The sequence below is a fragment of the Ornithorhynchus anatinus genome, chromosome 3, assembly GCF_004115215.2.
Source record: "Ornithorhynchus anatinus isolate Pmale09 chromosome 3, mOrnAna1.pri.v4, whole genome shotgun sequence".
Taxonomy (NCBI): domain Eukaryota; kingdom Metazoa; phylum Chordata; class Mammalia; order Monotremata; family Ornithorhynchidae; genus Ornithorhynchus; species Ornithorhynchus anatinus.
The window spans coordinates 23,041,163-23,054,336 of NC_041730.1; the positions used below are offsets into that span (position 1 = coordinate 23,041,163).

At 47.4% G+C, this 13,174-nt stretch overlaps 1 protein-coding gene across 1 annotated transcript in view; it reads right to left on the minus strand.

Annotated features, from left to right (window-relative positions):
* Positions 1 to 13,174, minus strand: part of LOC107547863 (transmembrane protein 263-like) — a 403,142-nt gene that overhangs the window by 190,812 nt on the left and 199,156 nt on the right. The window lies entirely within an intron of this gene.

The window sequence follows — 13,174 nt, forward strand, 5'->3', positions numbered from 1 at the left end:
CTCGTGAGGCTCACAGTCTTCACCCCCATTTTACAGATGAGGTCACCGAGGCACAGAGAAGTTAAGTGACTTGCCCACAGTCACACAGCTGATCCGGATTTGAACCCATGACTTCTGACTCCCAAGCCCGGGCTCTTTCCACTGAGTCACACCACAGCTCCACTAGGAGTAGGGAAAATGGTATTCGGCTTCAATGGTAGGATGAGGAATTCAGGTTGAATATTAGGGAGCCTTTCCTAACAAGAAGAATTGAGAGATTCCAGGATGGGTTGATTTAGAGAAGCTGCCTGCCCTTTCTCCTTCTTTGGAGGTAGTCACGTAGCTGGGAAACCTCAGGAGCAAGGCTGTATGGAGGCAGGGGGTGGACTGGATAACCTTTAGTGTTCCTTCCCAGGACTTTGAGTGTACGGAGGGCTTACCAGATGCACTAACCTATCTTGGAGCAGCTCAAAGTGTTTACAAATCTTTCTTTTCCTGATTAATTTGCCCTTCCCGGCAGCTCTTCAGCTTCCAAATCTGTTCTAACAGCAGGGAAATTCCTTAGAGGATGGTAGAAAGGGGCAGATACTATCCTCTCTTTTAAACAGGTGGGGAAAGTGAGCCCAGAGAAAGGACTGTTGGAAAAAGAATACAAGACAGAGAGCCAGGAGACCTGGGTTCTAATCCCAAATGGACACCCAGCCTGCTCTGTGACCTGGGTCAAGTCCTTTAACTTCTTCGTGTCTCGTTTTCCTCATCTTTAAAATGGAGTTTAAATACCTGTTCTCCCTCCTTCTTACATGTGAGTCCTTTGTGGGATGGAGACTGTATCCGAACTGATTATTTTCATCTGTCCCAACGCTGACCTCGGTGCTTGGCACATAATGAGCATTTAACAAATACCACAGTTATTATCATTGATCATTATTCTTCCAGGTCCCGGGCCAAGCTGGGGAAGAGGTCAGTGCCCGGCGCGTAGTAAGCACTTACCAAGTACCATTCATTCATTCAATCGTACCATAATTACTATTATTAATCACTATTCTCCCAGGCTGAGTCGGGCCATAGTCGATGTGAGGAAACAATCTCAGGAAGGAAACTAAGGACATTTCCCATATTCCTTTCATTGCTCCAAACTGTTCTCCTCTTAGCCTGTGGAGTTCTAAACTGAACAGAGAGCTCCAGTCAAGTCTTGAAGGGTTGCATGGGGAAGGAGATGTGTGAAAAACGTGGAGCTCTCTGCTTGGACTGGAAGTCCCATTCTTTGAACTGAGAAAGGCCTGGAGTGGTCTGAGAGGCAACACTATGCACCCAGAGATTTCGCTAAAGCAAAGCTTTTGTGTACAGTCAGAAGGTCAAGGCATCGATTTGCAGCAGAGAGAGATTTTTCACTCCACCGGTGGGGCAGTGGGTCTTGCTACCTTCCAGTTCCGGGGGGCAGGATTAGGGAGATACAGGTCAGCCAGGAAACAGCTTTATGGACGTCAAGCAGGGGATCCTCTCCCCGTCTGCAAAGTGGGGAGCCGGAGCCCGGAGGAGCCGCTGTCTCCTCCCGCTGCGTCCATGGCAACCAGCAACCTCCCTGCACGGAGCCTGGGTTAGAGGCTGTCAGCCCCGCTGCCCAGCCCTTGCTAAGGAAGCCACCTGTTCAGTCTGGAAGATGCTGGCAGAGAGCAGACCCGTCCCTCAGCAGGACATGAGAGGGAGGACCGGAGCAGTGACGCCCCATCAAATCCAAAAACATGTCAGGCGCTGACTGTCTTTGCCTGTGGGGGAGTGAAGACAAACACAACCTGGTAGTCTGGTTTGAGGGTGCCTGGATGTCGAGATATAATAATAATAATGGTAATAATAGTATTTAAGTGCTGTACTAAGTGCTAGAGTGGGTCCCACATGGGGCTCACAGTCTGGGCAGGTGGGAGAATAGGTATCGCACCCCCATTTTCCAGATGAGGAAACTGAGGCCCAGAGAAGTTACATGACCCGTCCAATGTCACATGGCGGGCAAGTGGTGGGTCAGGATTAAGAACCCAAGTTCATGCTCTTTCCACACTGGGCCACATTGCTTCACAGTAGAGAAAAGTTGCCGAGGCCTCCCTCTCCCTGCTGAGTGACACTGAAAGGAAGTAACACATAGTGAAGGATCCCCCGTATCCTCGCTCGGACTCCGCAACCGACGAAGTGTTTTTTTCCTTCTGCACTGGTGGGCTCCCAGCGTTTCTCCTCCCCTTTTCCCTCCTCTTTGCGTCTCCTTTCTTCCCTGGTCCTACCCGAGGGACACATCTTACACCCTTCTTATGCATAAGCCTATTCCCAGTTCTTCCACTCCATCAATTGTGGGTACTTACGCATGGTACTGAGCCTTCCAGGCTCTAAGACCTTGGGAGTCGAATGTTTAGAGCTCCCTGCTGGAAAGAACCCACCACGAGACCCCGAGGAAGGGAAGGCCCTGACGAGAAGTAGCGTGGCTTAATGGATTGAGCAAGGTCCTGCGAATCAGAAGGACCTGGCTTCAAGTTCTGGCTCCACCACTTGCCTGCTGTGGGACCTTGAGAAAGTCATTTCACTAATCTGTGCCTCAGTTACCTCTTATGTAAAATAGGGATCAAGACAGTGAGCCCTTTGTAGGACCCGGACTGTGTCCAACCTGATTATCATGCATCTATCTCAGCCCTCAGTGACAATGCCTGGCACACTGTAAGTGCTTCACAAATGTCATTAAAAGAAATTTAAAATGTGTAGCCTAAAAGTGAAAGTAGCCATTCCTCCCACTACAAGTTGGCAAAGGCTGCGGCCATCACTCCCGTGCCAAGTTGGCCTTGCCTCACCATCACCCCTAACCCCTGAGATGACGTTAGGGATGGAGTCCTAGAAATGCAGCTTACTTTCTGGGTCCCACTCCTGGGACTGCCCCTCTCAGACTGGATCTGCTTCGGGATTTATTCAATTGTATTTATTGAGCCCTTACTGAGTGCAGAGCACTGTAGTAAGTGCTTGGGAGAGTACAATATAACAATAAACAGACTCATTCCCTGCCCACGAGGACCTTACAGTCTAGAGGGGGAGACACATTAATATAAGGTTGGTATCTGTTAAGCGCTTACTATGTGCAGAGCGCTGTTCTAAGCGCTGGGGTAGATACAGGATAATCAGGTTGTCCCACGTGAGGCTCACAGTGAATCCCCCTTTTACAGATGAGGTAACTGAGGCACAGAGAAGTTAAGGGACACTTGCCCACAGTCACACAGCTGACAAGTGGCAGAGCCGGGAGTCGAACTCATGGCCTCTGACTCCGAAGCCCAGGCTCTTTCTACTGAGCCATATATTCCAGATATATACATAAGTGCTGAGGGTCGGGAGGGGGGATGAATAAAGGGAGCAAGTCAAGGCGATGCAGAGAAGTGGGAGAAGAGGAAAGGGGGCTTGGTTAGGCAAGGCCTCTTGGAGGAGATGCGCCTTCAATAAGGCTTTGAAGCAGGGGAGAGTAATTAGGGAGGCAGGGAAGGGTCCCAAGATGAGGCCGTGCCCATGAAGGGGGGGTGTTCATACAGGCCATGTCTAAACAAGGGCCTGGCCCCCACACCCTACTAAACTCTCTTGAAAATCAATACAGCAAGCCCTCACCCTCAACTGCCCAAAGATAGCCGTGCTTAGGCCAAAGCCTATCCTGGAAGGGCTGAGTGCCTTTTGTCTTCAGAATAAAATTTCCTTTATTTTTCATTCCAAGAGTACATTAGTCATCCCTGAGATTCTTCAGGCAATTCAGCCTCATGTATTGTTTCATGACAAGTAATCACACTTGCTAACTGCAAGCTGCCATCTCCTCTTATCAGAGTTAACAGCTTTCTCTCTGATCCTCAATTAAAGGTAAAGGGGAAAAAAAAATCACCAGGGGATTTTGAAAGCTACATTAGGAAATGAGTGATATTCCAAAAAAAGAGAGAGGGCAGCACTTTAGAAGGCATCTTCTCCCCATCTTACAACCACTTTACCCTAATCGCTGACGTTAAGGTTATCTCAACGGTCAGTGAATTCTTCACCCATTGCAATCAAAACAGTCAAGCTTTTTGCTGGCTATCATTCCACTGAAGAGGAAAAAGGCTCTCTTCTTCAAGCACTCAAACTGGGGTTCCAAGTGAGAAAGTGTTTGACTTTGGGGGTGTCAGCCTTCTTTTTAAGCACTTTCGCTCTGGGTTGTGCATTAAACCTCCACCAGTCATTGGCCTAAAGGCAAGTACTTACACTGCCCAGTGTCTATACAATACTGGCAACAGCCACTGTTTAAGCAGGAACTATCCCAGGGCTTCTTTTTTTTTTTGGTATTTGTTAAGCGTTTACTAGGTGCAAAGCACTATTCTAAGCGCTGGGGGGATACAAGATGATCAGGTTGTCCCACGTGGGGCTCACAATCTTAATCCCCACTTTACAGATGAGGTAACTGCGGCACAGAGAATTTAAGTGACTTGCCCCAAGTCACACAGCTGGCAAGCGGCGGAGCCGGGATTAGAACCCATGACGTCTGACTCCCAAGTCCGCGCTCTTTCCACTGAGCCACGCTGCTTCTCTAAGTAGGATTGACAGATACCACTGGTTACGGTATCCAGGGGGCATCCAGAACTCAGGAACTTCTTGGCAGAAAGAAAAAATCCAATCATTTAAAGACATATGTAAGCATAAGAAATTTAGACCTGGGTCCATTCAGCATTTCAACTGGCCACTCCCCGTGGGCTTAAGGGGAGGGGAAGGCAGAGACGTGTGCTAGAGAAGTCGAAAGGAATGTTCAGTTCAGTGGGCACATTTCCTAGTAGTTCCAGGGGGAAGGAGGATTAATAATTACAATTTAGTTCTCCTTTGCAAGGCTGATGTCTAACTGGACTGCCTAGTGCACAGAATGAATCAATCAGTTGTAATTTACTGAGCACGAACGGTAGTAAGCATTCATTCATTCAGTGATTGTATTTACTGAGTGCATACCATGTGCAAAGCACTGTACTAAGCCCTTAGGAGGGTACAATATAATAATAAATAGGCACATTCCCTGATCACAGCGATCTTACAGTCTTAACTGAATAAATAAATTATAGATACGTACAGAAGAGAGTACAGTATGACAGAGTTGGCAGACAGGTTCCCAGCCCACAACGAGTTCACTGTCTAGAGGGGGAGCAGACATTGATAGAAATAAATAAATTATGGATATGAATATAAGGGCTGTGGGGATGATGGAGGGGTAAAAGGGTGCAAAGTGAAGTGCAAGGGCAATTCAGAAGGGAGTAGAAGAAGAGAAAATGAGGCCCTAGTAGGGGAAGACCTTCCAACGGAGTCGTGCCCTCAATAAGGCTTTGAAGGTGGGGAGAATGAGTCAGACTAGCTTCCCCTAGAAGGCTGAGGTACTTTTTTTTGTTTCATGGTATTTGTTAAGCGCTACCATGTGCCAGGCATTATACTAAGTGCTGGGGTAGCAACAAGATAACAATAATAATAATGTTGGTATTTGTTAAGCGCTTACTATGTGCCGAGCACTGTTCTAAGCGCTGGGGTAGACACAGGGGAATCAGGATGTCCCACGTGGGGCTCACAGTCTTAATCCCCATTTTACAGATGAGGGAACTGAGGCACAGAGAAGTGAAGTGACTTGCCCACAGTCACACAGCTGACAAGTGGCAGATCTGGGATTCGAACTCATGACCTCTGACTCCGAAGCCCGTGCTCTTTCCACTGAGCCCACGCTGCTTCAGGTAATCAGGTTGGGCATATCTGTCTTACATGGGCTCAGAATCTTAATCCCATTTTTACAGATGAGGTAACTGAGGCACAGAGAAGTTGTGGCTTGTCCAAGGGCACACAGGAGATAAGTGGCAGAGCCAGGATTAGAACCCAGCTCCTTCTGACTCCCAGCTCCATGCTCTCTCTATCCACTAGGCAACGCTGCTTCTTCTTTGTCAAGGCAACGGGATAGGGTGCAACGCGTGAGAGGTGACTTGAACTATCCAACTGGGTTGGGGGTGGGAAAGGAACTCGAAAATACAGGAGAGGAATCAAAGGCTGCCTGAGCCCTAAGTTGGGCCCCTGGGATACTTGAACTCACTGGCCAACTGGTTTCTCCAGGTCTCTCCCTAGAGTGGTCGACCCTGGCTTTACACACACACACCACATACACACACACAAACGCCCCCCCCATACACACATGCACACATATGCACACACACGCTAAACCTACCCATGAATTGTCCCAACAGCTCGGTATACATGGTGCCCTTGAGGACACATTGTCTTAATATCTTAATTTTTTAAAAGTCTTAAGTCATCAAGTGCTTTTATGATCTCCCTTCTAGGAAGGAGCTTCAGCTTCCCAGAGGGAGGCCGACGCTTAAAATCAGAGCGTGGGATGGTAACTAGGAGCCGCTGGCTCCAATTCTCCCCGGAAACCTGCCCTGAGACAAGGGAATAATCGAGGGGTTGCCCAACGCCCCGCACAACAGTCGGCTCCTGGTAGGGTAAAGGTGAGCTCAGACAAGGCAAATTGGAGGCTCTGCAGGATCTTGGGGATTTTCAAATTTTTCAAATCTACCTGAAAGGCTGCTGTAGCTCCTCCCTCTACCTCTGGATCAGATCAAACCCGAACTCACTCCCAGGTCCTTAGTGTTTGTGTTGTAGCCACGATTTTCACATGTACATGCCTGGAGGTCACACCTTTAAACTCGAGCCCTCTTCCCCCAATGCCTGGACACCTATCTTTCAGAGGAGAGATGTCCAAGAGGGGAAGGTCAAAATGATCGGAGACCCAGCCAGAAATTCTCCTCCTGGGAATTTGGCTCCCAGAGAAGTGTGCTTTCTCCCTGGGCCACGCTGCCTTTCAAGCTCAACTCCTCTTCCAAAACTCCCTTGTGGGGAGGTAACAAAGCCAAAAGACGAACAGATACTCTTTCCATCTTCACTAAAATACGCTTCAGGGCCAGAAGAGCAGATGGCACAGAGTCGTGCCATCCTTCCAAAATTTGCAAGTTATAAGGACACGGCAGTACATCTTATAATGTCCTCATCCAGTTTGGGTTTTCTATTAATGACGGAGGCAGAAAGGAATGGAAAAATAAAAGAACCCTTTGGTAGAGTCAGATGAGAATTCAATACTCGGGGAGGCTTAGCAGAATGGCTTTGAGTCTGGAGTCAAAATTCACTGAGATGAGCAGGAGTTTTAGTAGGAAAGTGATAGAGGAGCAGTGTGACATGATGCAAAGAGCACAGGCCTGGAAGTCAAAAGACTTGGGTTCAAGTCCCAGCTTTGCCACTTGCCTCCTGAGTGACTTTTAGCAAGTCAGTTTACCGATCTGTGTCTCATTTTCTGCGTCTGTAAAATGAGGATTCAATTCTTGTTCTACCTGCGCCTTATACTGTGAGCCCCATGTGGGACAGGGACTCTGTCCAACTTGATTACCTTGTATCTACCCTAACACTTAGGCCAGTGCTTGGCATAGAGTAATCACCTAACAAATATTATCATTATTATTATCATTCAGCTTCATTTGGGAGGAAATATGCTCCTTCAGGAAAAGCAAAGTATCTACAACCCACGACCCTTGATCCCGACTACTCCGACTCAGTGGGAGGAGAAGAAACAGTTTTTGGTTCTTCCAAGAGGTTGAAATGGCTGTTGAGGAGGAGGTCCAACACAATGATCTCGCTCAGCTCCCCGGAAAATGCTTGTGGTACCCAGAGATAGAAAATGAACAAGTCCTCACAAGCTTTTTCAGCATCTGTGGAAGGCCCCAACCATGGTGGGAAACAGCATAACCTAGTGTAAAGAGCCCAGGTCTGGGAGTCAGAGGATTTCAGTTCTAATCCTAGCTCCACACTGGCCTGCTGTGTAACCTTGAGCAAGTCACTTACCTTTTCGGTGTCGTTTTCCTCAACTATAAAATGGGGATTCAATACCAGTTCTCCCTCCTACTTAGACTACGAGCACCCATACGGGGCAGGGACTGTGTCGAACCTGATTTTCCTGAGTCTACCTCACTTAACAAATACCACAATTATTAATAGCCAGTAGTGCCTGGAGAGAAAGAGGGACATCAAAGGGGCCAGAGGGCACTGGGCTGGCACATGGCCCAGGGATAGCTGTGACTTAATAACAGGAGAAAATGATAAAGAGAAGAACGGAACATCAAGTAGGATTTATTGCCTCATCAGCATTGCCCAACTGGATGGGGAGATGGGGTCGGCTGGAAAGAATGTTCCCTAAGATCACAAAGGCTCAGAGCTAAGGCTGGAGCTTGGAGTCTGGGGGGGGGGGGGGGGGGGGTTAACTAAATTAGCGCATGTCTCTGTGGGATCCCATGAGGGACTCCCTCCTGAAGCAAAGGTGCTGTGGCATTCAGAAGGAGTGTGGACTTGGAAACCTGCCTTAGCCATTTCTCTACATGATCCTGGTCTTTCTGGAAACTACAATGGGAATGGAAACTAAGGGCGGCACTTGAACCATTCTCATTTGTTGCAGCTCTTGTTGCTGCTGGGAGGGGGCTCAATATCTAATAAGAATGATCACTGGGGTATTTGTTAAGTGCTTATTATGTGCCACGCACTGTACTGAATGCCGGAGTAAATTCAAGATAATCAAGTCGGACACAGTCTCTGCCCCACATGGAGCTTTCAGTCTAAATAGGAGGGAGATGATAATAATAATAATAATGTTGGTATTTGTTAAGCGCTTACTATGTGCCGAGCACTGTTCTAAGCGCTGGGGTAGACATAGGGGAATCAGGTTGTCCCACGTGGGGCTCACAGTCTTAATCCCCATTTTACAGATGAGGGAACTGAGGCACGGAGAAGTTAAGTGACTTGCCCACAGTCACACAGCCGACAAGTGGCAGAGCTGGGATTCGAACTCATGAGCCCTGACTCCAAAGCCCGTGCTCTTTCCACTGAGCCACGCTGCTTCATAATAATGTTGGTATTTGTTAATCGCTTATTGTGTGCAGAGCACTGTTCTAAGCACTGGGGTAGATACAGAGTAATCAGGTTGTCCCACATGAGGCTCACAGTCTTAATCCCCATTTTCCAGATGAGGTAACTGAGGCACAGAGAAGTTAAGTGTCTTGCCCACAGTCACACAGCTGACAAGCGGCCGAGCTGGGATTCGAACTCATGACCTCTGACTCCCAAGCCCGTGCTCTTTCCACTGAGCCACGCTGCTTCTTGGCTCAGATGAGGAAACTGAGGTCCAAAGAAATTAAATGACATGCCCAAAGTCACACAGTGAACAGGTGGCAGACCCGGGATTAGAACCAAAATCCTTCTGACTCGTAGGTCTATGCTCTTTCCACTAGGTCACACTGCTTCCTTATCGGCTCTTGATATGGTCGAGGAACATGAGTGTGGCTGAGAGGCTGAGGCTAGGGCTAGCGGCTTCACATTCATTCATTCAAGCATTCATTCATTCAATCATATTTATTGAGTTCTTACTGTGTGCAGAGCACTGTATTAAGCATTTACAACAATAAACAGATACATTCCCTGGCCACAACGAGCTTACAGTCTAGATGGGGGGAGACACAGGAATATACATAAATAAAAAAATATATTACAGGTATGAACAAAAGTGTTGTGGAGATAGGAGTGGGGGTGATGAATAAAGGCAGCAACTCAGGTCGATACGGAAAGGAGTAGGAAAGGAAGAAAGGGGGGGCTTGATCGAGGAAGGCCTCTTGGAGGAGACGTGCCCTCAGTAAGGCTTTGAAGGAGGGGAGAGTAATTGTCTTTTGGATTTGAGGAGGGAGGGCATTCCAAGCCAGAGGCAGGATGTGCGTGAGGGGTCGGTGGTGAGATAGATGAGATCGAGGCACAGTGCAAAGGTTAGCATTAGAGGAGCAAAGTGTGTGGGCTGGGTTGTAATAGGAGAGTAGTGAGGTGAAGTAGGAGAGGGCAAGGTGATTGGCTAAGTCTTGTTCCTTGGGCTCTCCATAAGAATAATAATAATGATGTGTTTATGTACCAAGCACCGGTACTGTATTATATACTAAGCACTGGGGTAGATACAATATAGTCAGATCAGATACAGTTCCTGGCCAACATGGGGGCTTCCCGGGGTATGGATCGATTAGTCATATTAATTGAGCACTGGGCAGAGCACCGGGCAGTGGTCGAGAGAGTATAATATAACAGTCGGTAGAGTTTACAGTCTAGAGGAATAGTGAACTCTGCGTACTCTGTCCCTGGGGTCAGGCCTTGCAGCAGCAAGTGCTCCAGACCCATATGCCAGCAGAGCAGGGTGATCCCAGCAGTTTCCCTTTGGACACTCCTCCCACCCCCTGCCTTTGAACGATTTGTGCTCGGCACGGCAGCCTCTCCCTTGGAAGACACAGCCATCCCACCACAGTCAGCTGCGACATACTCAGACCTCTGCCAGGGTATGTATGATTCCCCAGGCAGCGCTCCTGTCAAGGTCCCGGGAGGCAGAAACAGCCCAGACTCAGAGAGGATGTTACTTTCAGTTTTCCCTCACAGATAGGAAAAATAAACTGGCCTCCCAAGCCTCCCTCAGTGAAGTTCCTTAGATGACGTTTGGGCCGGTCTTCTAATTACCCCGCCTGATGATATCATTAATCAAAAAGATAGTCTCGGCCCTCCTTATTTCCATCACCCCTTAGAGTCCTCGGCTCCTGTCCCCCTAGATTTAATTAGCTCTCAGGGAGTCTGGTTGAAACTTTCCCTTTCCCCCTCATGAAGAACGATGTGACTTTTGCTGGGTTCATCTGTAACAATTTAGCTCTGACTAAGTCGGACACATTTCCTCACGATTCCCCAGGCAGTAGCCACAGAATTGAGAGCTCGTCAACTCAAGAGATATTACCAAAGTGAGGGGGAGAAGAAGGAGACTCAGATTCAGAAACTCACTGAAGGTCATGTGGGCTATCGAATGGCAGTTATTGGTAATATTAGGAAGTAGATTTTTCAAGCACACTAGCCCACGGTGCCTTAATTTTTAAATTATGGCATTTATTAAGAGCTTACTATGTGCAGTACGCTAGACTAGTTGCAAGATAATCAGATCAGGCACAGCCTCTGTCTCACAGGGGGCTCACGATCTAAGAGGAAGAAAGAGCAGGTATCATCCCATTTTAGAGATGGGCCACTGAGAGGTCAAGTGTCTTGGCCAAGGTCACATGGCAGGCAAGGGCAGAGAAATGGGATTTGCTACAGAATAATCAAGAGCAAATTTCTTTAGTGTCAACATTGACTCTTTTTAAGGTGTGAAAAAAAATCCTTTTGATCTCTCCACATGAAATATCAATTAAAATCACAATCTCTTCTGCTATATGATGATCTGAGTTGGCTCTCCATTCTGTGAGAATGGAAGACTACTGCATCAGTCCTTGTGTTGTGAAGGAGAGAGGTGGCAACAGCAGACACCCCGGCACATGTTTTGGGGGTTTTAAGTGGCCACTCCAGTTTGAGATTATTAGTCATGAGTGGATTGAGTCTCCTCCTTTTACCTAGGGCAGATGCCATGCCATCACCTTAGCATCTTTAACACTTTGAGCAGCTGATGCTGATGACCCGAACAAGATTCTGATGAAGCCTCTCCGGGCATTCTCGGTCTACTCTCTCTCATCTCCAGACAGGACCTCAGAGCACAAAAGGATGTTAGGGAGCTGGGCAATTAACATTAGAAAGTAGATTTTTTCAAGCACACTAGCTCACAATGCCTTAATTTTCAAATTATGGTATCTATTGAGTATTTATTTAAAATATTAAGTATTTATTATTACTATGTATAGTGAGCCATGACAGAAATAAGAGAATCAGATCAGACACAGCCTCTGTCCCACTCGGGGCTCACAGTCTAAGAGGAAGAAATTGCAGGTATACTTTACGCCAAACCCTGGCTTTTTCTCATTCAGGAAGGGGAACAAGTTTTATGTTTGATTTATCCAGAGATGGTGGCCAAGTGGCCCTAACCTAGTGGTCCCTTTACAGTGACCCGGGTTCCAGGGTAGAAAGGAGCGGAGCACTCGCTACTGCTCCCCCAACTCAGCTCCTTTTAAGACTCTCCCTAAAAATGGAGGAATCAGAAAATACCCACCCCCACCCCAGGCATTTTTAGAAAATCGAATCAAATTGCTTCATCCATATTTAAAACTGGCGATTGGATAGCACTCCCTGGCCCAGCCTCAGTGAGGCACTAATGGCTTCTCACATATTCTTCTGATCCTCAAAGCAGCCTTGTAACAAAAAGTGGGTCAATCACCCTCACCATCATTTCCGGCAAATTAAAGCAAAGAGATGGAGCCAAGGTTGAATCCCAGGGCTGGGCGGCCTGTCCTCCCAAGCTTTTGCCTGTGTCTGGCTGGGCCAGTGATCTCCAATTAGTACAAGACATCATACAGCACATCACACAACAGTTCGGGCTGTCGCTCTCTTTCCAGCTGATTTTATCCTTGGAACAAGGGAAAGGGGGGTGAGGGAGGGGTTGGGGGAGGCGGGTGTAGGGAGCTGGAAGGAGACTTTCACAATAGATATACGGACGCCCATTAACTGGAGCAGAACTGTTCAGAGAACGATCAGAATCTGTGTTTAATAACAGATGTGTCTATTTCCCCCCCTACACTTACCCAGGGAGGACAGGAGGGTTGGCTGCAGCTTCTCAGCTGGGGCTTTTAATGTAATCGACAAAAGGAGAAAAAAAATGCTCGTTAATGGGACCCCTACATCTGAAAGAATTAGTAGTATTAGTGACTTAACAGCACTGCCCAGATGTAATGGTCTTGGGTTCCTAATTGCTTAGATGTTGTTCTTTACACTACTTTGATGACAGAATCGGTGATATTAAGACCACTTTCACACACAATTGATGAAAAGGACACAAACTATATAAGCAGGCAGGGTTTAAAAGCTCCGTGGGCTCATGAAGAAAAAGTGAGGTCATTATACGCTGCATTCTTCTCAGCTGCCCTCAGTGACTATCAGTCATCATTACAGCTCTCTGAATCATAATGGACTCCAACAGTTTAATAATGATTGCAACACCCTTTCTAATGAGGTTGGTGCCGCCGTCTGATGTGAATATTCATAAAAAGGGGCTGGTAATGGGTTGTTCTTCTGATTAGCAGGTTGTGGTCCTGCTCTAAGTTTGTGAGACATCTTTTTGAAGCCCCAAAAAAGGAGAAATAAAGGGGAAAGAATCAAATTAAATCCCTGT